Here is a 26,502-nt window from a genome sequence, read left to right as displayed (position 1 = left end):
ATCTCTATGTTAATATTAATCAATGCCACCGTTTGACAAATGCTACTGACTTGCTTTCTTTCACATTTAGATAAGGTAGTTGCTTCTTTTTGTTGGCTTCTGTGTCATCCACCGTTATTGACCACTAATTGTTTTCTTTGCACCTCTGTGTAAACAGGGTTATCTGCTTCACCTTGTTGCCATTGTGACCTTTTGTTGCACTGCACAAAACACTTTTGTTTTAAGAGTGTTTTGTGCAGTTCAACCAAAATGTCACACCGACAATGTTGCTTGATTGCTTGATCTTAGTGGAACTGCACAAGAGGAGATCTTACTTCCTATCCGTTAAGGCGAATTTGATTCAGATCTCCTTCTTGTGAGTTGTTTGAATTCCGCATCATGAGAGGTCAGTACTAGCCTTCTTTCACATGATTCTGAAGTGTGCATTCATATGTTGTGCTACTTGTACGATAATGTTGCTTGATTTTAGTGAACTGCACAAATAGAGACAAGACTTCCAATCTGTATGTGCACCGTAATATCCCATTGAGGTAAGATAAGGATATTTCATAACTGCTGGCCTGTATTTTGCCACTTTCATCAGAAAATTAAGTTTAGTACTATACTTGTGCTCCCTAATTGACACGCCAAATCTTACATTGAAGGTGAAGCTTGTTTGTTATTGAACCAAGTGATGAAGGGGAAGAACAAGGGGAAGAAAAACAAAAATCAACTCCCGGTGCTGTAATGAAGCACTGGAACTGTGATGGCACAAGTAATGATATAGTTTTGCATCTTAATTTATTGCTATGGCTGGAACGAGCAATTGTTTTGCCACTGATTTGATGCCACTCTTAATGTAATATGTAATTATCTCTACTTATGCAAACAGGGATCTTCTTTGAAGATACCATATATTTTAGTGGAACTGCACAAGAAGATGTTGGGAACATTAAACTAATCGAGGAGTATATAGTAAGCTTGGCCACCACCGTAGATGCTTCATCTGTATGCTCTACACAATAAGCCTCCTGACAAAGGTTGGTACTCGCCCACTGATTTCATCCATATGATTGAGATTTGTCATCTCTATTGGTGTTGTGCTACTGTTTAGATATTGTCATGAAAAAGTGGTATTGTCCTTGAGAAGTGCTTCATCTGTATTGTTTTAAATATTTCCTTTCCTTTTTTCGAGCAAACAATGATGCTAGCATTTAGTAGTCCTCTTGTTGTTGCACAGCAGGATCATCTTCCTCTGAAGAAGAATATGGAGTACGTGAAGTGACTAGTTCCGATTATGCTAGGATGAAGAAGCCCTGTTTATCTTATCATCAAAAGGAGCAGTTGAAGGATGGTTACATTACTCCCCACAAGACCAAACTAACTTCAGCTCAGAAGGACTGACAAAATCTCCATTTTTTGCTATTGTTCTAGGATTCTTTCTGGTGAGTTCCATTTTTCTAAAAGTGTGCTCTACATGGACCATGTATGTGCTTGTTGAAACTGTCAATTCATAGTACAGTTTGCTCTATACTAATCACTTTTTTGTATTTGTGCAAACATGGGTGCTCAGCTTGATTTCAATGGGAACTGCACAAAATGTTCATGAATACATCGAATCATTCATTTCCACCACAAGAAAGGAGCTGCCGATAAGTTCAAGGCGTTGCAACATATAAGGGCGAAATCATACAAGCTATGCGCAAATTTGGTTGATTTTGGTGGAACTGCACAAAAAGAACAGCTGGTTTATTTAGCACCAGGTGCCATGTCAATGTCCGAACTGATGGCCAATCCTGTCCATTCCACAATCGCAGGCATTTGATATTTTGGAATAGGATAACCTTGTCAAATTTTGCTCATTGATTTTAGCAAGACATGCGTTTGATATTTTCGAATGGGACGCCCTTTGCTGTCAGCAGCGTTGATCAACTTTTTCTTTATTCTTTAGTTGTGAAGTAAATATTGCCTCTGACATGTGAGTCGCTGAGATGCATAATCATCGATTGTTTTGAATGTTCTCTATGGATTGCCATGCTTGTGTGTTTGATTGCAATGTACAGAAACGCTAAAAAGCTGCTCAAACTCTTTGTACTCCTTTTGTTCCTTTTTACTTCACACATTGTGTAAGTGCATACTTTTTTGTATAAGATTGGTCAAAGTAGAGATACTTTGACTGCAGACAAAACTTGTATGCAGACTAGAAAGGACCGGAGGGAGTACATGTGAAACTGCTGCAAACGAGGTGATCACCCTGGGAATAATGATAGTACGTATTGTTTTGCATGTTCATCCAATGCTAGTTATAAAGGAATTCGAACTAATCGAAATAAATTCATTCATACACGGTCGGATTTCATATAAACATGACGGATTTCATTACATTTCAACTATAAAGGGGTGCACTGGATGTATAATTAATTAACCGGCCTAGCTTGTCATAGCGATTAGGGAAACTAGGAGCCCAATGATCAGGATCACCACATGACAAACACCTTTCTTCTTGTCATTCTTCTTCTTGAAGTTTGTGTGTTGCACAGCCTTGTTCTTCCCATCAAACTTTGCTTTACCATCAAACTTGCCCTTGTTCTTGAACTTGTGGGGCTGGGAGTTCTTCTGTACCATATTGGCACTAGATCCTCCCTCAATTCCTCATGCATGTGTGTCCTTTGCTCTCGCCTTTTCTTCCACATCAAGAGTGCCAATGAGATCCACGAAGGAGGAAGCTTGGTGACGAACGAGGTATAATTAATTAACCGAAGCTACCCGCCTGTGTCCCGCTGAGCCGAACAGAAGCTTTAGTGACTTAACTATAGGTGCAGTTGCGTAACTGACATGTGGCCTATTGGGCCCACGTGTTAGTTAGCCAACTACACCAGCAGTTAAGTAGAAGCAGCGTTATTCTCCAGCAGAACTCCCCGACTCCACGTCACCACCAAGAAGCTAACCGGTCGTCAATGGTCAACCCGCCTAGCTTGGCTTCAACATGAGGGTAGCAGCGGTGGCCTTACTTGGACCCGAGCGGCGGCGACCTACCGTGTTCTACTCTTCCTCGTTTTCTGTGTGGCATGGCCTCGTTGGCAGCGGGGCGGGGCCTCGGCGGAGCCGGCGATGTCCTCTGTCTCATTGCCGGCGGGCGGCGCCTCAGTGGAGCGGTGGAAATCCTCCCCCGCGTTGCCGGCAGGGTGGGGCCTCGGCTGAGCCGGCAATGTCCTCTCCCTCGTTGTTGGCGGGGCAGGGCCTCGGCGGAGCCGGCGGTGTCCTCTGCCTCGTTGTTGGCGCGGCAGGGCCTCGGCGGAGCAGGGCCTCGTCGACGCCAGCGGAGCGGGGACTTGTCGAAGCCGGCATTGTCCTCTGCCTCGTCCTCGGTCTCGCCAAAGAGCGCCTTGCCCGCTTCATCGGCCTCTTTGCTAGCCTCTTTGTAGGCGGTCGCAGCCTCCGCCACCCGCATGCGGTACCACTAGCGCTCGAGGCGGCCCTTGTGGGCGGACCGGTACGAGTCGAGCAGCGCCTCCTGCTCCGCCCGCTCCGCGGCGATCTGCTCCTCCGCCTGTAGGTGCTCCTGGAGGAGATGGTGGTTGTAGACGGTGTCGGACTGCGCCTCCCGGAACTGCTCCTGACGCATCTGCCTCACACTGTCCATATATTGGGCACGGGCCTCGCCGATGGTCATGGTGCAATGCACCGGCGAAGATGGCGCGGAGGAGGGGGTTGGCGCCGGATCGTCGACTACCATGTTCTCCATTGGGACGTCGTCGTCCTCCGGCTGCCTGCCGGACAGCCGGTCGGCAGCAATGGCTGCCATCTCCTTGTGGTCTGTCGTCCGCCCGTCTCGAAGAGCGCTTGAGCGCAAGGAAGCCATGGTGGGCAGTAGTGGTGTCGACAGGAGAAAGGGAACGGATGCGGATGACTACGGCTATGGCCAGCGCAGCAGTTTATATAGCAATGGCGGGCGGGCGGAGGGACGGACGTGTGGCGCCAGAGTAGCCGCCTCGGCAACTGCGTATCATTAATGTGGGCGGCAGATGGACGGACGGACATCACTTGTGTCATTTGAAGGCAGAGCAATTGCCTGCACCAGGAAGCGGGGCGGGCGTCGCTGACTGTTTCGGGCGAAAAGCGCGCGTGAGCGAGGAGATGACTTTACTTGGAGAGGATGACAATGGGGACCCACCAGGTCCATAGCCTCACGTAGGCAAGTGCCTCCTTATTATATATATATATATATATATATATGTATGTATGTATGTATGTATGTATGTATAAAACTATACTCCCTCCGTCTAGGTGAATAAGTCATATTAGAAGGTGCATCACGACCTAGGTGCAAGCAGATTGGTGGAAAAGACGTATATTTCTCTCTTCTAAACACAACATTTAATCATAGCAGTTAAGAGGATGCCTTATTAGCTACCCATGCAGGCCATCGTAATTCATAGCATGCAAAGTGCTTTTATTTCTTGCCTAATAACCGCATGGACGTGCTGCATGCATTGGTCCTTGCCCGAGCAAAAAAAGGGAGGAAAGGGGTTTCCATGGGAGACAACGAGGCAGAGGTGGAAGCGCTTGCTGGAGTAATTTATTTTGCTTCCCCCTAGTTTCCTGACATCACGGTCCCACACCATTGTCAACCTATGTAGTAGTCAATAAACGAGAGAATTGCACAAGAAGCGACCGACAGCTGGGACCAAGTAGCTCGAGCAATATTTGTTTTTTTGAGGTGTGAGCATTGCAGAGTTTTTCGATGTTTAACCCAGATATCATTTTTTCTCCTCTGAACAACAACGAAAATATCGCTGCAGGTATTAACTGGGCGGGCTGTGGCCCGTCTAGCCCAGGCCAGATATCCAGCCCAGATATTAATTTTTTTCAAGCTGAAAATGGCTAGCCCAACTATACTTTTTTTAGGAATACCCTGGAAAGGTCAAGTTGTTATTCTCCGCCCCGCTGGGCTGCAAATCTTTCCTAGGAGGGATGCACTAGGCTTAACAAGAAAATGGGCTTTAAGAAATAATAAATGGGATGTAATTATAAAAACTGGGCAGTAACTATAAAAAATGCACCAAACACGTGATTACTTCATAAAATATTATTTTTGGATATTGAAAATTTTAATTTCATTAATTGTTGCGAGCGCAATGTTTCGTTGGATTTTTACGTAATATAAATTTATTTAATCTGACTAGAAATTTCGGGATAAAAATATTTTGGATCCCATCAAAATGTGGGAAATTTTATTGAATGTTGTTTTGAACAGTTGGTTGAAATGGGTTGTACTTTTAACAAACTGTAAATGGGCTGTAGTAAATTCCATTAGAATTCAAAAATGGGCTACACATTCTTACAAATCTCAAATGGGCTATAAGTTCTCTGCCACACACTTCTGGCCTTACTAAGTTGACGCATCCCCTAAAAAAACAGAGTTGACGCATATGCAAGGCTTTGTCAACTTATAGTCAACACACGGTTCGAGCAGCAGTGGCCGCTGGATGTCCATCCAACGGATGCCGTGCTTCTTCTTCAATCTCGGATATTCTAGCTTCACCCGCCCAAAAAATGATTCCTCCCCCTGACATCTGGGGCGCACCATTTCGGAAGCTGACCTGTGGGCCTACTAAGTTGACATACCAAGGGCTTTGTCAACTTAGTGAATATAAACGATTCTAGCTGCAGTGACCATACGATGTCCATCCAACGGCCACAATGCTTCTTCAACCTCTGGTCTTCTTGCTCCAGCCGCCCAAAGCAGCGCCGGTCGTGCCGCCTGCTCCTGCCTCCCGTGGCCGGCTGTGCTGCCACGGAGGCCTCACCGCCCCCTACTATTCCCACCGCTGGCCAGGCCCTACGGCGACGGTAGCCTCACACCACAGCCGAACGAGAACCCTCATACTCCTCTCCGCGTGGGCATCCACTTCCGCGTCTTCACCGGCTCCGTGTCATCCCCTTCCTAGGCCTCGCCGTCATCCACTGCCCTGGTGCTCTCGGCGCGGCGTGGTCAATGTGATCAAGGAACGACTTCCATCGGACGTGGACTGTACGTGGAGAGGCTGACAACTGGGTCCACGGCGGCAACAAGGAAGTGCCTCCTTATTACGCGGACAATAATGATTCCTCCACCTGATAGCAGGGACCCACCGGACGGGCCACCGTATTTCATGAAAAAATGTTTCCCCCTTGACTGCTGGGACCCACCAGCTACACCTTCGCACGCAAGGAAGTGCGTCCGGGCAAAAAAAAAACGATTCACCCCCCTGACTGCTCGGACCCACCAGCTACATCTTCGCACGCAAGGAAATGCGTCCGGGCAAAAAAAAGAAAACCAAAACGATTCGACCCCCTGACTGCTGGGACCCACCGGCCCCCTGACTGCTGGGACCCACCAGCTACATCTTCGCATGCAAGGAAGTGCGTCCGGGCAAAAAAAACGATTCGCCCCCTGACTGCTGGGACCCACCAGCTACATCTTCGCAGGCAAGGAAGTGCCTGACAGTTGGGACCCACCAGCTACATCTTCGCAGGCAAGGAAGTGCCTGACAGTCGGGACCCACCTGGTCGAAGCGTACGTAGCGTTGTCATTCTGGTCGCGAACGTGTACGTACATACTGGTCGATGTAGAGGCGCGCACGTGTCGTAGTAGAGACGCGCACGTAGCATGTACACGTACGTGCAGCAGCCAGGGTGCAAGAAAGAAAATACGGCCACGTATGTGTACATACGGGTGGGGTCTCGAACGCCTACTCGCGCATACGTACGGCGAGGGCTCGTGTACATGGCTGGGTCGGAACGGAGAAACAGCGTCGTCATCGTGTTCATAGGTCGGAACGGAATGCGTCATCGTGTTCATCGGGAGGGCTTGTATGGAAGAGGCGATGGAAACGAGGCCTGGCGTACTGCACAACGGAGGAAACGGACCTCCTACGGTCGAAACAGGGGTCCTGTTGATCGGGAGGGGTGTGGCGTACCGCAAAACGGAGGAAACGGACCTCCTACGGTCGAAACGGGGGTCCTGTTGATCGGGAGGGGTGTGGCGTACTGCAAAATGGAGGAAACGGACCTCCTACGGTCGAAACGGGGGTCCTATTGATCGGGAGGGGTGTGGCGTACCGCAAAACAGAGGAAACGGACTTGTGTTGGAGCGCTACGGTCGAAACGGGGGTCCTGTTCATCGGGATGGGTGTGGCGTACCGCAAAACGGGACTCCACGGGATACTGTTCATCTCCACCATCGACCCCCTCTAGCCTCCACGAGCTACTGTTCATCCACCGTCGACCTCCTCCAGCCTCCACAGGCTCCTGTTCATCCAGCCTCCACCGCGCGCTACTCCACCGGCTACTGTTCAACCACCCCTCCACCATCTACTGTTCATCTAGCCCTCCACACCACGGGGTCCTGTTCAACCACCCCTCCACGGGCACCCCTCCACCGTCTACTGTTCATCCTGCCCTCCACACCACGGGGTCCTGTTCATTCACCCCTCCACGGGCACCCCTCCACCATCTACTGTTCATCCAGCCCTCCACCACACCACGGGGTCCTGTTCATCTAGAGGCAACGCCACCGCTCACTGTTCATCCAAACCCCCCCAGGAATGCTCACTGTTCATCCCATCGATCGGCTTCAGTTAGCAGCAGTAGCCAAGGAATCGCTCGATCGGGTTCAGTTAACAGCCATCGATCGATCGCTCGGGTTCAGTAACGCGTAGCCTGCAGTGCAATCGCTCAGGTTCAGTTAGAGCCCAACGCCTCGCTCGGGTTCAGTTAGAGCCAACGCCTCACACACACACGCGTACGTGTACGAGAGAAACGCGCATTGCTCGGCCCCCAACCTCCCACCGTAACCGGGAACTCCCCGAATTTTCCTCCCCCTCGCTTCTACCACGGTTTTTTCCGTCATGGACGGCCCAAAGAATGTCATGCAGCTGCGTCTCCGGCCTGCCCAGGACGAAAAGCCCATTTTCTGTCATGATTTTTTTCATAGAAGTAGGAGCCCACCACATCTATGATGATACCGGTTTTTGTCACAATTATCGTCATAGAAGTGTCATATGTATGACAGGAAAAAAAATCGTTCGGCCCAAAATGTCACGAATGTGTCTTTTTTTGTAGTGTGAATATGCCATGCCATCCTGTTTTTCGTATTATTCCATCCTGGAATCATGTGTTTGCCTTACATCAAAGTAGTGATTGTCAGTATGATGCACGAATGAGTTCTCAAGAGTGAATTTTATTGCTTTTTCTTGTCGGTTTTACTTGACAATTCAAAATCAATAAAGCGGAAGGAAGTTAGCAAGGCAGCGGATGATGGTGATCCTTCCAAATGGAGGGCCTCTACATATTCTACTCCTCCATCCCCCCAAGATGATTTCCAAGACAACACATGCACAGACACTCAATGTAGCTATGTTGGTGCTGAGCATGTCTCCCCTAGTGCACCATCACAGGTGATCCCTCTAACTTGGCACCATTATATGTGGTTGCATGTTATGTATGATGTCTAGCTTGTATTGCTTCTAATTTTGTTGAATTTCATCTGCTTACTTTACTCATTATACTTGTGACTAAGACACGTGTTCCTGTTTCTAGAACACACAATATTTGTCTATCACACCATATTCTTACATCAAAGTACATTTGTTCTGAAGAACTAAATTGTTATTCATTTTTCTTGTCGGCTTGACTTAACATGGCACGGAGAAAGAGGAAGCAAGACAGAACAATGGGGAAAGGGAAGCGGAACAATCCTGCAGATTCTGCTGGTACTAATGGTGCAATAGAAGATCAAAGTCCAGCGGAAAATTGTACCAACAGGGTATCCCATGCTACACGAGCTGTAGAACAAGCCAAATAGAAACAAATAGCTGCCACCAAACAAACAGAGACAACCCTAGTTGTTGCAACACCTTCCATAGTACCACCAGCTGCACGATTTACTCGTTCGTCAACTCAGCTAGCAGCATGTTCCCAAGCTCCCTTGTCACGTGACACTACTTCCGAAGCACTCTTGACACAAGATGAGTTGGCAAGATCATATGAACTTTGTGAGCTTCAACAGCAAGAAGGTAGTTGCTGGAGTCAAGTTACAGTTGCATGCTTCTTTATATGTAGTCTCACAGTTTGATGTACACTAACACTTACTATGTTTGTTGTTGGATTAGCACCTAAGCACAAGAGGAAACAAGCATCAGGGATAATGCTTGATAGGTTAACTAAATCTAGAGGAGGAAGAATGGAGATCCTTTTTGAGGCAGGTTTAAAAAGGCCACGTGATGCTACAGAGTCAGCCAAGTTAGTATCAGAGGCAGCGGTTGCTGTTAGGTGTCATGTACGTATCCTCCCAACATGGATTCAGTACAGGAATGACAAAGACGAAACCCAGTTCAACACCTTCCTCGACCATTTATCTGTAAGTATCATTATGTATGGAAACTAGTAATATTGTCTTGCTCTGTCCAATACTTTCTAGATTGCTGATAATGAGACTCCCATAATTTTCAACATATGAGGTTCAAGTTGGATAGCCAAGATGATGCAACCAGACAAGCTCGCACCCATGTTTTCAAGTCTGCTCTGTGATAGTATCGGTATAACTTGAGGAAAACTCACTTTGAAGGCAAGGCTAACAGTGAACTTGCCCAAACATCTCCAGTGGAAAATATATCTGATGAAGACTGGAGAGGCCTCGTTAAACACTGGTCTGATTTGAAGTATCAGGTACATTATATATATGTGATCATATCACATGTTGAAGTCCTATTTACGCATGTGCCACACAAATCTATCTTCTTGTAGGTGAACTGTTCAAAGAACAAGGCCAACCGTACGAAAGTGAAATTCCAACAGACGACAGGATCTCATAGCTATATTGCACACTGCGAGGTCTTGTAATTAGCTGTTGTTTCACTCTTTTTGTCATACCATATTATCAGATCTATATTGACTTGTTCCAAATGCAGAGGAAAGCCCGCAAGGACCAAAAAGTACCTAAACGAAATGCTGTCGAAATCTTCAAGGACTGTCACACCAGCAAGAAGAAGGGCATGACTACACCAGTCAAAGCCGATGTTGTAAGTCCTTAATCCTCATGCCTTTTAACTACTACTTACTCTGACTTGTGCCTTGAACTGCATGGTTTGCAGCCAATGTCTATTACTCTTTTCAATTATATACACAATTGTCTTAGCGTATCATTGCACCTTACAAGGTTTAAAAGAGAGGAGTGATGTTCCTTTGATCTTGACTTGTAATCTAGTTCCATGCTGGACTTGCCCACACAACGTTACAATTGCCTATTTGTCTGTTCTCAGTTGTTTTGTGATATGAATTATGTCATACTATGCTTACCATATTATAAACTTTGTCTCTTTATCCTTAGCCCTCAATACAATGTGAAGAAATAGACAATACATTAGCGATGGTACATGGTCATATGTTTGGAACCTAGTTTTATTATGTACTTTGCAATAAAATACAACTATTATTTTACATGGGTTCACCAGAATAAGTTCTGTATATAGACCAAAGCTATTTTGTTTGGTTTTGCTGCCTCCTTAGTATCTTCTGTTCTGGTACTACTAATGTAAAACCACAACTTTTCAGCGAGCTATGGAAAAAATGGTGGAACCGCCACCTTCTGAAGGTGGCAAGGCAACTATAACCGCAATGTCAGCTCTTACTGCAGTGGGTCGGTACCTGTCCACTAACAGTGCCAAAAGCACGTTCTTGCATAATACTTGCTTGGTTGTTAAGGCAATCTCGTCCAAACTGCCTCATGATCAAGATATGCAAGCTCAAAACAATGTTGTATCTGCGCTCCACACACAAGTCCATTCCCTAACAAAGACCCTTTGTGAAACAAGGAGAGACATTGTTCGATGTTGTCAAGATATGCATGGTTTTGAAACTAGACTATCAGACATTTGCTATGTTGATCAGGAGCCTAGGAGAACCGAAGGCGAAGGTTATGGTGCTCCATCAGACAATACAGGATGAAAACGTAACAGTCAGGTCAAATGAACTGAGCTGCTGAACTTCTGGTGGTGCATTTATCTGCTAGACTGTTAACTTTTATGCCAACCTTCCTTTTGTTTTATAGTTGTAATTTGTTTTGGTGCGATACAAAATTTGTGCTTAACGTGCAGCCACCGGCTGAAGAAAACAGCAAGCCATTTTTGTATAGTGTAGGGTGTTCCCTATATTTTCACTGGTGGCGAACTTTGATGCCCACCGGCTATAGTTAACATGGGCCTCCTACGGGCCGTAGAAATAATGGGCCTTCTAAGGGCCATAGAAACAATGGGCCTTCTACGTGGCATAGAAACAATGGGCCTTATATGGGCCGTTGACACAATGGGCCTTCTATGGGTCGTATCATCAATGGGCCTTCTACGGGCTTACGATCGGTTGGCCAAACATGGGCCAATAACAGACCACATTATGGTCGTAAATGAGCAGGAGTTGAAATCACTCGTTCATGGGCCGACCAAAACGAGCCGTCGTTAATCGGCCGTATTTTGATGACGCTATAAAAATGGCCCAATGTATTAACGGGCCACAAACGGGCCGACTGTAACCACGGGCTAAATTTGGCCCACAAGCAGAAAATGACAGTAACGGGCCGTAAGTAAACGAATGTGGAAATGAGCCCAAGAATAAATGGGCCCCGAGAAGGCCGAAAGATAACAGGGGCTGGAAACGGCCCAACGGAATAATGGGCCATTAATGGGTATAAAGTGATACACTGTTCATTACGGGCCAGTTTCACCATGTGCCGTTAATGGGTATAAAGTGATACACTGTTCATTATGGGCCAGTTTTACCACGGGCTGTTAATGGGCCGAGAGTAATAAGGTCCTCATACGAGCCGAAAGACGTCATGGGCCATACATGGGCCGGAAGTTAAAACGGTCTGGAATTATATTGGACGGCCCAGATGACGCTACTGGGCCTAACTCGGATAGGCCGTAAACAGGCCCTGGGTTAGCAGGCTGTAAATGGGCTATATGCGAACAGACCGTTAACAGGCTTGCCGTGGGCTAGCCCGCCACCTTTTGATCAAGTCAAACTGGCCGGCCTTTTCACAGGAATGGGTCTCTGTTGGGCCGTGCCATGTGTCGACGTATCATAGGCGCTTTGGGTCCAATGAGTGGGTGACATCTGTCCCAACGGTGAGCCGACACGTGTTTCCTCCAGCTAATGATGATTTTACACGTGGAAAGTCCCCATTGGTCGGGCTGTTAACGGGTTATCGGATCCAAAACCGGACCCGATAGCTTAACATCGTTCCGTTACGGTGGATGCCACGTGTCGGTCACCCTTGACGAAAGCACTTCTGTGACGCGCGATTTATCGCCATGGAAGTGGACACTTCCGTGATGATAATTTTGGTAATGTCATGGAACACTTCTACGACAGCACAGGTATGACTATCTTGATTCTGTCATAAATTTGTCATGGATGTACATGCATGACCGAAAACGTGACCTACTGTGACAAACACGTATCATCATGGAAGTGTATTTTTTGTAGTGCTTGAGGTCATTCTTCCACTGTACTAGTTCATCCTCAGCCCACCTCGAGGCCAATCCACCACAAAGCAGGAATAGGGTTTTACACCGCAAAGTGGCCCGAACCTGGGCAAACTGTTGTGTCCTCTTTCCTTTTAGTTCGCCGAGCTAGGTCATGGGATTGACGGGTTGGCGGACTGGGGAGGTTGAGTTCTTCCTATGCACCTCAGAGTTCGAATCTATCCAGGGTTTGCGGAGCCCGAAACCTAACATTTGGCAGGCCAGGTAGGGGTGCGTCGGAGCCTCACTTCTTCCGGTCAATTTGCCACCGCTCCGCCGCTCCCATGGCGGACGCTTGTCGAGCTCGTGCTGAGCATCGGGCCGCCTTCGCCACCTGCGTTGCTCAGACAGCACCGGTGGGTGACGGTTGCCCTCGCCGTCCCCCGTTGCCCGTGGCGAACACCGCCACCGGCCCAGCAGGCCATGAGGAGCAGGCTTCATCACTGCATTCTTCTGTGCGGCGAGCCGGGCACATCGCCACCCCGTCGCTGACTCTGGCTGCTTCGTCTTCCCATGCACGTCGTGGTCCGACGAATGCCCAGGCTGCATTGCTCATGGCACACGAGCTTCTACGCTACCGCCCGGTCGATGACCACTACAAGGACTGGCTGGACCGCATCGTCGAGCTCGTCAGCGCCGCCAGAGAGTCTCCTGCACCATCTCGCTCACTGCCTCACCCGTCGCCTACCGTGGGTGACGTAGCTCACGGAGCACCTCCTCCACCTCCCAGGCAGGATGCCATCATCGAGCCAAGGCGGGAGGCTCCTCGGTGCGATCTACAGCGCAGGGTGCCCGCACGCGACGAGGCAAGCTGCCAGATGGTACAGCTGTCGCAAGGAGATGCGTGTGCGCTCCCAGCACTGCCACGTCAAGACCGCGCTCCGCCCGCGGTGGTGGCGCGCGAGCGCGAAGACCAGGCTCCGTCTCTATGGCGGGCTCCCATGACCATAGCGGGGTGCCGTGCGTTCACTCTGGAGCTACGCAACATCGTCTGGCCAGGGAAGTTCAAGCCCGACCTGCCTCCACACTATGATGGCACCCCCAACCCTGCCGAGTTCCTGCAGCTCTACGAGCTGAGCATCGAGGCGGCCAACGGTGATAAGAAGGTTATGGCAAACTGGTTTCCCATGGCCCTCAAAGACGGCGCACGCTCGTGGCTCCTGAACCTCCCCCGAGATCGATCTCTTCCTGGGACGAGATGCGAGAGCGTTTCGTCGCCAACTTCCAGGGAACTCACGACTACCCACCAGCTACGGCTGACCTGCGGCGCATCAAGCAGCAGCCAGGAGAGACCTTATAGAAGTACATCTAGCGCTTCAACAGTGTTCGCCTCAAGATCCCCAAGGTGTCGGATGAGGCCATCATCTCCGTGTTCACTGATGGCGTCCGCGACGTCAAGATGAAGGAGGAGCTCTCCATACATGAGGACCTGTGCACGGCTCTGGAGATGTTCAACATGGCAACCAAGTGTGCAAGAGCTGAAGAAGGTCGCCTCTCCCTCCTGGAGCTACCGGAGGCTAACCCAGAAGACAAGAAGGCCAAGGCCAAGGATGTGAAGCGCAAGGGGCCATCTGTGCTTGCAACTGAACCTGAGATGTAGTGCGGTTGTGACCACCCAGAGTCATCCAAGGGCAGCCGCCCATTCTGTGTCTTCCACAACGTGCACAGCCACAACACTAATGACTACCAGGAGCTCAGGGCCATCCGCGAGGGGCGCCTTGATCATCGCCCCGACTGCAATGATCGAGGCTACGACTGCAGAGGAGGCCGAGGCGGAGGACGCTGGGGAGGCTGTGACCCCCGCCAAGAATGGCGTGATCAGCCTCATCAGGACCACTGGCCGGGCCAGCCTCGCGAGGGTCCCTGGCGAGACCAGCCTCGTGAGGACCGCCCTCAGGGTAACACTGGCCTTCCTCCGCTGCCACCACCACCAAGAAGGAATGATGATCACCGCTAGGACGAGGGGGCTGGGGGCTTCCAAGAGCCTCATGCCATCGCTTGCATCCTAGGCAGCGCTCAGGCCCCTGCCTCCCATTCGCATCTTCAAGCAGTTCACTCATGAGGTGAACGCAGCCCTCCCCAAGCTCGAGGCGACACATCCGCTCAGGTGGTCCAAGTACGTCATCAACTTCGACTCTTCCGACCAGCTCAGGTGTGCAGCCACAGCCGGCACCCTCCTGATGCTCTGCTCACCCATCATCAGCAACTTCCTCGTCACCAAGACACTCATCGATGGCGGCGCAAGGCTCAAGTTCTCTCTGTCGAGACGTTTGACAGGCTCCAGGTGCCATACAACCAGCTTCAGCCTACCAAGCCCTTCTCAGGAGTGACCGACGGCTCCACCACCCCGATAGGGCAGATCCACCTCCCTGTCACCTTCGGCAATCACAACATCTACCGCATTGAGCTCATCGACTTCGACGTCGCCCACATTCACCTCACATACAACGCCATCCTCAGGTACCCGGCCCTGGCCAAGTTCATGGCTGTGACCCACCATGGCTATAATGTCCTCAAGATGCTAGGAAGCTGCGGCATCATCACAGTCGCTTGCGACGAAAAGGATGCGGTGTGCTCGCTCGAGTGCGCCTGCCAGGCTACGGTAGTCGAGAACCTGGATGGTGAAGGCGCCGGCTACCCCCTGAGGTCGTCCCTAAGAAGAATAAGCAGCTACTCCACCTTGGAACTCAGGAGGATGGGGTAGCCAGTGGCCCTGCCTCAGGACCTGCGCCCACTGACGGGGCGCCTTCCCCTCTCGCATAGGAAGGCATGCCCGGCGCCCCTCTCAGGCTGGGCTCGGGGGCTCTTCTCTGGAGGGCCTCAGACCTGGCCAACGTCACAAGGGAGGCGCTCGGGCACCATGTGGAGGCGCGCTTCAACGCGCGTTTCTGCAAAGAGAGCGCAGGGCGCGAGGTGCCAGGTGCTCAGGAATTCATCACCGAGGCGATCAAGGAGCTTCAGGAGGCGCAAGCCATGCGTGGCGAGCGCCATTGCACACCCCCGACTATAGCTGCTGCCCCTGATGAGGGCAGCGAGCTGCGCGCTTGCGTCAACATCCCAGGGCTCAACAGGGCTATGTCTTAGGAGCTCTTCTGACCGTCCCGTGTTGGCCAGTGTGAGGGCCCACCTCACAGCTATGTTCGCATGCCTTTAGGTTTGCTGAACACGGCTGCCGCGCACTAGCGCCGCATGTGGGGCATCCTGGCGGCTCATGAGGCCAGGCATCAGGCAATCCTATCGGAGGTGATGACAGATCCTCGCGAGCCCCCCGAGCCTCCAGAGCCTCGTGAGGTTCAAGACCTGGGCGGCTCGTGAGGAGCGACTTCAGCAGCGCGCGTCTTTGGCTACCTTAACACTTCTTTAGCAATGGTGCCAGGTGACATTTTCGGTTTGTTCAGTTGGGGGAGCCCCTCAGGATGCATTATCCCCAAGCCGTGTGGGTCCGTCCCTGCATCATGTATCGTTCTTTACATTTATCAGAACTGGATTTACCCTATCCATGAGTTGCCTTAGGATCATCACCCGCCTTCCTGGTGATTTATCGCCCCTTGCGGCCTCCCCGCGCTGCTGACCTGCCTCTTGCTCATCCCGCAACGGGGGCTACACATGCTGGCACGGTGCTTGTGCTCGGGTCCGTCCCTGCAATGCTAACAAATCTGAGATATCGAGCTCTGGCCCGCGGCCTGCCCCACGCACGTCACCTCACCAGATCCTCAGTGCCTTTGTCTTCTTGCGGAAGGGTCAGCGGCAGGACAGCAAGCGCAGTTATGTGTTATATTCTCCTCCTTGGATTAACTCGCAGGAACCTCCGAAGCTTAACTACGGGCAGCCCCGCCGGCCATCCCTTTTCCATGCAATTTGCTTGCATGTTAAAGGGGGGCCCTGAGCATCGCGCCTCAAGGGCTCCCACTGGCTCTCGAGCCCTCACCCTTCGCCTTGACCACAACATCGCGACCTGGCATACCAGCGGCGGCCGAGCCTCGCTCGAGGGCTGGGACCCGAGGACTTACAGCATCTAGATGAGCGAGGAAAAGGGGGGACCGGCATGAGCCCTACCTAGAAGCGTCACCACTAAGGCACGATTAGGCGCCACGCAAGGGAATCACCATAGGCTTACCAAGATAAATCACCCATACATATCAATGTAAACCTCATGATACAATATCTGGACTCACGCAACCTTGCTCGGGCAATGCCACTTTCCCTTTCGGCCTTCAGGGAGCTGCTTGCACGCCAAAGGGGACCTCTTGAGCATCGCGCCTCAGGGGCTCTTACCGGACCTCGGGCCGCTCACCTCCTGGCCTTGACCACGACATCGTGACCTGCATACCAGCGGCGACTGAAGCCTGCCTGGGGACTGGGACTTGTCGGCATAGAGCACTAAGCTACCGCAAGAGCGAAAAAGGGGGAACCGTGCTGGAGCAAGACACGCAATTTCAACATCATACTAGGAAGGATAACATTGGAGCAAAAGCGCTACAATTTTTTACATACCCCCATGGGGCTCATCACAATTCCGCACAGGGAAACAGAAGAAGAAGACCTCGAAGGACCCCAGCCGCTGGGTATCACCGACAACGCCGAGTGGACACCGCTACTGCGCTCCAGGCATGGCGGGATCTCGGCGGCACGTAGCTGTCATCGCTGGACTCTGGAGAATCGTTGGGCTAGGGAGAGTCGCTGGATTCCAGGGAGTTGCCGCTGCTACTGGAGGAGCTGTCGGCAAGGCCAGGGGCAAGTTCAGGGCCCGTGGCCGCGCCGCATGGACTGCCTCTCCCAAAGTTATGACCCACAAGTATAGGGGATTTATCATAGTCCTTTCGATAACTAAGAGTGTCGAACCCAACGAGGAGCAGAAGGATATGACAAGTGGTTTTCAACAAGGTATTCTCTGCAAGCACTGAAATTATCGGTAACAGATAGTTTTGGGATAAGACAAATCGTAACAGGTAACAAGTAATAAAAGTAAACAAGGTGCGGCAAGGTGGCCCAATCCTTTTTGTAGCAAAGGACAAGCCTGGGCAAACTCTTATATAAAGCAAAGTGCTCCCGAGGACACATGGGAATTGTTGTTAAGCTAGTTTTCATCATGCTCATATGATTCGTGTTCGTTACTTTGATAATTTGATATGTGGGTGGACCGGTGCTTGGGTCATACCCTTCCTTGGACAAGCCTCCCACGTATGATTAACCCCTCTCGCAAGCATCCACAACTACGAAACAAGAATTAAGGTAAACCTAACCATAGCATGAAACATATGGATCCAAATCAGCCCCTTACGAAGCAATGCATAAAACTAGTGATTAAGCTTCTGTTACTCTAGCAACACGTCATCTACTTATTACTTCCCAATGCCTTCCCCTAGGCTCAAATAATGGTGAAGTGTCATGTAGTCGACGTTCACATAACACCACTAGAGGAAAGACAACATACATCTCATCAAAATATCGAACGAATACCAAATTCACCTGATTACTTATAACAAGACTTCTCCCATGTCCCCAGGAACAAACGTAACTACTCACAAAGCATATTCATAATCATAATCAGAGGAGTTTTAATTATCATTAAGAATCTAAAAATATAATCTTCCACCGGATAAACCAACTAGCATCAACTACAAGGAGTAATCAACACTACTAGCAACCCACAGGTACCAATCTGAGGTTTTGCGACCAAGATCGAATACAAGAGATGAACTAGGGTTTGAGAGGAGATGGTGCTGGTGAAGATGTTGATGGAGATTGACCCCCTCTCAATGAGAGGATCGTTGGTGATGACGATGGCTTCGATTTCCCCCTTCGGGAGGGATGTTTCCCCGGCAGAACAGCTCTGCTAGAGCCCTAGATTGGTTCTACCCAGGTTCCGCCTAGAGACGGTGGCGCTTCGTCCCGAAAGCTTCCTTCTGATTTTTTTCCAGATCAAAACACACCATATAGCCAAAGATGGGCACCGAAGGCCTTCCAGGGGGTCCACAAGGTCAGGGGGCGCGCCCTCCACTCTTGTGGCTGGCTGGTGGACCCCCTCTGGTACTTTCTTCGCCCAATATTTTTTATATATTCCAAAAACATGCTCCGTGAAGTTTCAGGACTTTTGGAGTTGTGCAGAATAGGTCCCTAATATTTGCTCCTTTTCCAGTCCAGAATTCCAGCTCCCGGCATTCTCCCTCTTCATGTAAACCTTACAAAATAAGAGAGAATAGGCATAAGTATTGTGATATAATGTGTAATAACAGCCCATAATGCAATAAATATCAATATAAAAGCATGATGCAAAATGGACGTATCAACTCCCCCAAGCTTAGACCTCGCTTATCCTCAAGCGAAAGCCGATATCGATAAATATGTCTACATGTTTAGAGATAGAGGTGTCGATAAAAATAAAATACAGACATGAGGGCATCATGATCATCTTTATAACAACAACATATAATGCCGTATAATTTCTTATGCTAAAGTAACAATTCGTTCACAAAGTAAAGTATGAATCAGAAACTTCATTAAAAACTAACAAACTATGATCTTAGTCATTAAAGCAATTGCAGTTTATCATAACATCGGAAAGAGTCAATTCAACAGCTTTTCAACAAGTCCACATACTCAACTATCATATAATCTTTTACAATCGCTAACACTCACGCAGTACTTATGGGTTCAAAGTTTCAATCGGACACAGAGGAAGATAGGGGCTTATAGTTTCGCCTCCCAACCTTTTACCTCAAGGGTAATGTCAACAATGATACTTTATGAAAACATACATCCGAGTGGATATATTCGGCTCTCCAACACATAGTGCTTGCCAAAGGAAAAAGTATAAAAAGGAAAGGTGATGATCACCATGACTCTTGTATAAGGGTAGAAGATAAAAGTAAAAGATAGGCCCTTCATAGAGGGAAGCAGAGGTCGTCATGCGCTTTTATGGTTGGATGCACAAAATCTTAATGCAAAAGAACATCACTTTATATTGCCGCTTGTGATAAGGACCTTTATTATGCAGTCCATCGTTTTTATTTCTTCCACATCACAAGTTCATATAAAGCTTATTTTCTGCACACTAATAGATCATACATATTTAGAGAGCAATTTTTATTACTTGCACTGATGATAACTTACTTGAAGGATCTTACTCAATCCATAGGTAGGTATGGTGGACTCTCATGGCAAAACAAGTTTAAGGGATGTTTGGAAGCACAACTAGTATCTCTACTTGGTGCAAAGAATTTGGCTAGCATGAGAGGGAAAGGCAAGCTCAGCATGTTGGATGATCCATGACAATATAACTTCTATTCGGATATAAGACAACATAACTCATTATGTTGTCTTCCTTTTCCAACATCAACTTATTAGCATGTCATATTTTAATGAGTGCTCACAATTACAAAAGATGTCCAAGATAGTATATTTATATGTGAAGCCTCTCTTTCTTTATTACTTCCTATTAATCGCAACAATGACCATAACTATGTTTGTCAACTCTCAACAGCTTTTATTCATCATACTCTTTATATGTGAAGTCATTACTCTGCATAAGATCAATATATGATCTTTTTATTTATTTTTATTCTATCTTTTATTTTATTCCCTCAAGATCATAGCACGAAAGCAAAGCCCTCAACTCAAAACTACTCTTTATTATATATCTCAAGGACTCGATTACATAGATAGGGATCGAAGCAAAAACTCAAAGCTAGATCATACTAAAACTTTATTCTACTAGATCAAGATATAACCAAAAGGATTGAACTACGGAAAAACAATAAATATAGAGGTGTGATGGTGATATGATACCGGGGCACTCCCCCAAGCTTGGCGGTTGCCAAGGGGAGTGCCCATACCCATGTATTTATGTCTCTTTCTTCAGAGGTGGTGATGAAGGAGTTGTTGCATTCTTCTTCTCTAGCTTGCGTCTGAGGCTAAAATTTTCCTCCCTCATATCCTCATTCTCGAGCCCGAGTTTCATTACCTTTTTGCATAATGCCGCCTTGTTGTCCTGCGAAAAATGAGGTGGGATAGATTGGACCTTAGGGAGGCTTGACTTCTTGAACTCCACATGCATATTGCCAGGTTGAGGTAGTGGATCGTCCTCTTCATTGGAGCTTGTCTCCTCCTTCTCTTTGGATCATAGTCTTCTTCTTCCTCCTGGTCCAACCATAATGTTCCACATCCCCATATACCTTTGGGTTTGTGATATAATCAGCCATGTAGCTCTCTCCCTCCGAATCTTGGGACGACATCTTACTCCAAATCTGTTGCATAAACAACTCAAAATGAAAATAGGGGATTTTGCTGTGGTACGGTGGTCAAAACCTTCGGGAGATTATATAATGATTTTTTACCAACCATAAGAAGTATCATGCAAGAAAACAGAGTCCGGAAGGCACACGAGGTGGCCACAAGGACAGGGCGCGTGCATAGGGGGGTAGGGCGCACCCTCCACCCTTGTGGTGGCCTAGTGTCTCTTTCGGACTACTTTAAATTTTCCTAATTTTTTAAATATTCCAAAACGGAGAAAAAATATCATTGGAAATGTTTTGGAGTCGGTTTACTTACGTACCACATACCTATTCCTTTTCGGAGTCTGGAACATTCTGGAAAGTGTCCCTTATGTACTCCTCTAGTGTTACGGTATTAATTATATTGGTCTCAACATTTTTGGGAGTACCTGAGATATAATGTTTGATTCTTTGACTGTTTACCACCTTCAGATTTGTGCCTTTGGCATTGTTGATCTTTATGGCACTGGAACGATAAACCTCCTCGATAATGTAGGGACCTTCCCATTTAGAGAGAAGCTTTCCTGCAAAAAATCTTAAACAAGAGTTGTATAGCAAAACATGATCACCTACATTAAACTCACGCTTTTGTATCCTTTTATCATGCCATCTTTTAACATTTTCTTCAAACAACTTGGCATTCTCATAGGCTTGGGTTCTCCATTCATCAACTAAGCTAATGTCAAATAACCTCTTCTCACCGGCAAGTTTGAAATCATAACTGAGCTCTTTAATAGCCCAATATGCCTTATGTTCTAATTCAAGAGGTAAGTGACATGCTTTTCCATAAAGCATTTTATACGGGATATAAGCCCATAATGCATCATCGAGTTTCTTAGACCAATTCTTTCTAGATCTATTAATAGTATTTTGCAAAATTAATTTAAGCTCTCTCTTACTCAATTCTACTTGACCACTAGACTGACGATGATATGGCGATGCAATTCTATGGTTGACATCATATTTAGCAAGCATTTTATGGAAAGCACCACGAATAAAATGTGAACCACCATTAGTCATTAAATATCTAGGGACTCCAAACCTCGGAAAAATAATTTCTTTAAGCATCTTAATAGAAGTGTTAGGATCAACACTACTAGTTCTAATAGCTTCTACCCATTTAGTAACGTAATCAACAATAATTAAAATATGTGTATACCCATTAGAGGAAGTAAAAGGTCCCATATAATCAAAGCCCCAAACATCAAATGGTTCAATAACAAGTGAATAGTTCATAGGCATTTCCTGGCGTCTACTAATATTACCAATTCTCTGGCATTCATCACAAGACAAGACAAACTTACGGGCAACCCTAAAGAGAGTGGGCCAGTAGAAACCATATTACAATACCTTTGTGCAGTTCTATCTCCAGCGTGGTGTCCTCCATAAGATTTGGAGTGGCAATTACGTAGGATCTGTTCTTGTTCATTCTCATGTACACAACATCTAATAACACCATCTACTCCTTTATAAAGGTGTGGGTCATCCCAGAAATAATGTCTTAATTTTTTGCTGGTATTTGAAACTAGGTGGTATAAATTTAGCAACAATGTAATTAGCATAATCAGAATACCACGGGGTATTATGAGAAGCATTTATTACATTTAATTGTTCATCAGGAAAGCTATCATCAATAGGTAGTGGGTCATCAAGAACATTTTCTAACTTAGACAAGTTGTCTGCAATGGGGTTTTAGCTCCCTTTCTATCAATAATATGCAAATCAAATTCTTGTAGCAAGAGAACCCATCTAATAAGTCTAGGTTTAGCATCTTTATTTTCCATAAGATATTTAATACCAGCATGATCAATGTGAACAATTACTTCGGAATCAACAATATAAGGTCTGAACTTATCACATGCAAATACAACTGCTAAAAATTCTTTTTCAGTAGTAGCATAATTTCTCTGGGCACCGTTTTGGGTTTTACTAGCGTACTAGATAACATTTAATTTCTTATCTACTCTTTGTCCTAGAACATCACCAACATCATAATCACTAGCATCACACATAATTTCAAAGGGTAAATTCCAATTTGGTGGCCGAACAATAGGTGCAGATATCAAGGCTTTCTTAAGCATTCCAAATGCTTCTACGCAATCATCATCGAAAACAAAAGGAACATATTTTTGCAAGAGATTAGTGAGAGGCCTAGAAATTTTTGAGAAGTCTTTAATAAACCTCCTATAGAAACCAACATGACCAAGGAAACTTCTTATACCTTTGATATCTTTAGGACACAACATCTTTTCAATAGCGTCTACTTTAGCTTTATCAACTTCAATACCTCTTTCAGAAATTTTATGCCCCAAGACAATACCTTCATTAACCATAAAGTGGCACTTCTCCCAATTCAAGACAAGATTAGTTTCTTCACATCTCTGCAAAACTCGGTCAAGGTTGCTTAAGAAATCAGCAAAAGAAGTTCCGTAAATGGAGAAATCATCCATGAAAACCTCAACAATCTTTTCATAAAAGTCAGAGAATATAGCAGTCATACATCTTTGAATGGTAGCAGGTGCATTGCTTAAACCAAAATGCATATGTCTATAAGCAAAGGTACTGAAAGGGCAAGTAAAAGTGTTTTTCTCTTGATCATCTTTTGACACAGGTATTTGAGAGAAACCAGAAACTATATAGAAAGCAAAAATGAGTATGTTTGGATAGTCCTTCTAGCATTTGATCGATAAAAGGTAGAGGGTAATGATCTTTTCTAGTAGATTTATTTAATTTGCGAAAATCAATTACCATTCTATAACCTGGAACAATTCTTTGTGGAATCAATTCATTCTTATCATTACGAACAACAGTAATAACTCCCTTCTTAGGGACACAATGAACAGGGCTTACCCATTGACTATCAGTAATAAGATAAATTATACCTGCCTCCAGAAGCTTTAGTATTTCATTTCTTACCACTTCTTTCATCTTAGGATTTAACCGCCGTTGATGATCAACAACTGGTTTAGCATCTTTCTCATATTTAATTTTGTGCTGACATAGAGTGGACTGATGCCCTTAAGATCATCAAGAGTATATCCAATAGCGGCATGGTGCTTCTTTAGAGATTTTAATAATTTCTTTTCTTCATGCTCTGAAAGGTTAGCACTAATGATAACAGGATATATCTTCTTTTCATCAAGATAAGCATATTTCAGAGTATCTGGTAATTGTTTAAGCTCAAACATGGGATCACCCTTGGGTGGAGGAGGATCTCCAAGGATTTCAATAGGAAAATTGTGTTTCAAAATAGGTCCTTGATTAAAGAATACTTCATCTATTTCCCTTTTTCATTCATAAACATATCATTTTCATGGTCTAGCAAATATTGTTCTAAAGGATCAGCAGGAGGCACCACAATAGAAGCAAGACCAATAATTTCATCCTTACTATGAAATTATTTATCATGGGGTTGTCTATGAAATTTAGAGAAATTAATATCATGAGACATGTCCCCTAAACCAATAGTAACAATATCTTTCTCGCAATCTATCTCTTAGCATTAACGATATTCAAGAAAGGTCTTCCAAATATAATGGGACAAAAATTATCTTGTGGGGAACCAAGAACAAGAAAATTAGTAGGATATTTAATTTTCCCACACAAGACTTCAACATCTCTAACAATCCCAATTGGTGATATAATATCTCTATTAGCAAGCTTAATAGTAACATCAATATCTTCTGTCTCAGCAGGTGCAATAGCATTCATAATTTATTTATATAAGGTATAAGGTATTGCACTCACACTAGCACCCACATCACATAAGTCATGATAAAAATGATCTCCTATTTTAACAGAAACAACAGGCATGCCAACAATAGGTCTATGTTTATCTTTAGTATCTGGTTTAGCAATCCTAGCAGCTTCATCATAGAAATAAATAACATGCCCATCAATATTATGAGCCAAGAGATCTTTAACCATAGCAATACTAGGTTCAACTTTAATTTTATCAGAGGGTTTGGGTGTTCTAATATTACTTTTGTTGACCACAGTTGAAGCTTTAGCATGATCCTTTATTCTAACAGGGAATGGCGGTTTCTCAATATAAGCAGTAGGAACAATAGGATCAAGATTATAAATAATAGTTTCTTCTTCAACTTTAGTAGGTTCAACTACTTTAAATTCAAAGCGAGGATGGTATTTAAACCAATTCTCCTTGGGGAGATCAACATGAGTAGCAAAAGATTCACAGAAAGAAGCTACTATCTCAGAGTCAAGTCCATATTTAGTGCTAAAATCATGAAAAGCATCGGTATCCATAAAAGATTTAACACAATCAAACTTAAGGTTTATACCTGACTCATTACCTTTGTTGAGTTCCCAATCTTCAGAGTTACGTTTAATTCTTTCCAATAAATCCCATTTGAATCCAGTATCCTTCTTCATATAGGAACTAGTACAAGAAGTATCGAGCATGGATCGATCATTATGAGAAAGCTGAGCATAAAAAAGTCAATAATAATTTCTCTTGAGAGTTCATGATTGGGGCATGAATATACCATTAACTTAAGCCTGCCCCAAGCTTGAGTGATAATTTCTCCTTCATGAGGCCAAAAATTATATATATATAATTCCGTTCACAATGAACCAGATGCATAGGATAAAACTTCTAATGAAATTCCAATTTCGATCGGTTGTAGTCCCATGATCCAATATCATCCAATAACCTATAGCATGTTAATGCCTTTCCCTTCAAAGATAAAGGGAATACCTTCTTATTGACAACACCCTCGGGCATAGCTGCAAGCTTAAATAATCCACAAACTTCATCCACATAGATTAGGTGCATATCAGGATGTAATGTTCCATTGCCTGCATAAGGATTAGCTAGCAGTTTCGCTATCATACTCGGAGGAATTTAATAATAAATATTTTAGGTAGGTGCAATAGGTTAAGGAGAAACTAATTGCGGTTTGGGTAGAGGTGAAGATACCCCGAACAAGCCCCTCAAAGGATTATTTTCCATAGTAACAAGTGACAGTAAATTTAGCACACTATATAAGTGTTTCCTTAACAAATTCCACTTACCAAAGGCGCTTCACTCCTCGGCAACGGTGCCAGAAAATAGTCTTGAAGACCCACAAGTATAGGGGATCTATCGTAGTCCTTTCGATAAGTAAATGACAAGTGGTTTTCAGCAAGGTATTCTCTGCAAGCACTGAAATTATCGGTAACAGATAGTTTCGGGATAAGAAAAATCGTAACGGGTAACAAGTAATAAAGGTAAACAAGGTGCAGCAAGATGGCCCAATCCTTTTTGTAGAAAATGAAAGGCATGGACAAACTCTTATATAAAGCAAAGTGCTCCCGAGGACACATGGGAATTGTTGCCAAGCTAGTTTTCATCATGCTCATATGATTTGCGTTCCTTACATTGATAATTTGATATGTGGGTGGACCGGTGCTAGGGTGCTGTCCTTCCTTGGACAAGCCTCCCACTTATGATTAACCCCTCTCGCAAGCATCCGCAACTATGAAAGAAGAATTAAGGTAAACCTAAACCTAGCATGAAACATATGGATCCAAATCAGCCCCTTACAAAGCAATGCATAAACTAGGGTTTAATCTTCTGTCACTCTAGCAACCCATCATCTACTTATTACTTCCCAATGCCTTTCGCCTAGGCCCAAATAATGGTGAAGTGTCATGTAGTCGATGTTCACATAACACCACTAGAGGAG

This window comes from Triticum dicoccoides, chromosome 1A (assembly GCF_002162155.2).
Source record: "Triticum dicoccoides isolate Atlit2015 ecotype Zavitan chromosome 1A, WEW_v2.0, whole genome shotgun sequence".
NCBI classification, from domain to species: Eukaryota; Viridiplantae; Streptophyta; class Magnoliopsida; order Poales; family Poaceae; genus Triticum; species Triticum dicoccoides.
Note: the sequence above shows the minus strand (reverse complement) of the source record.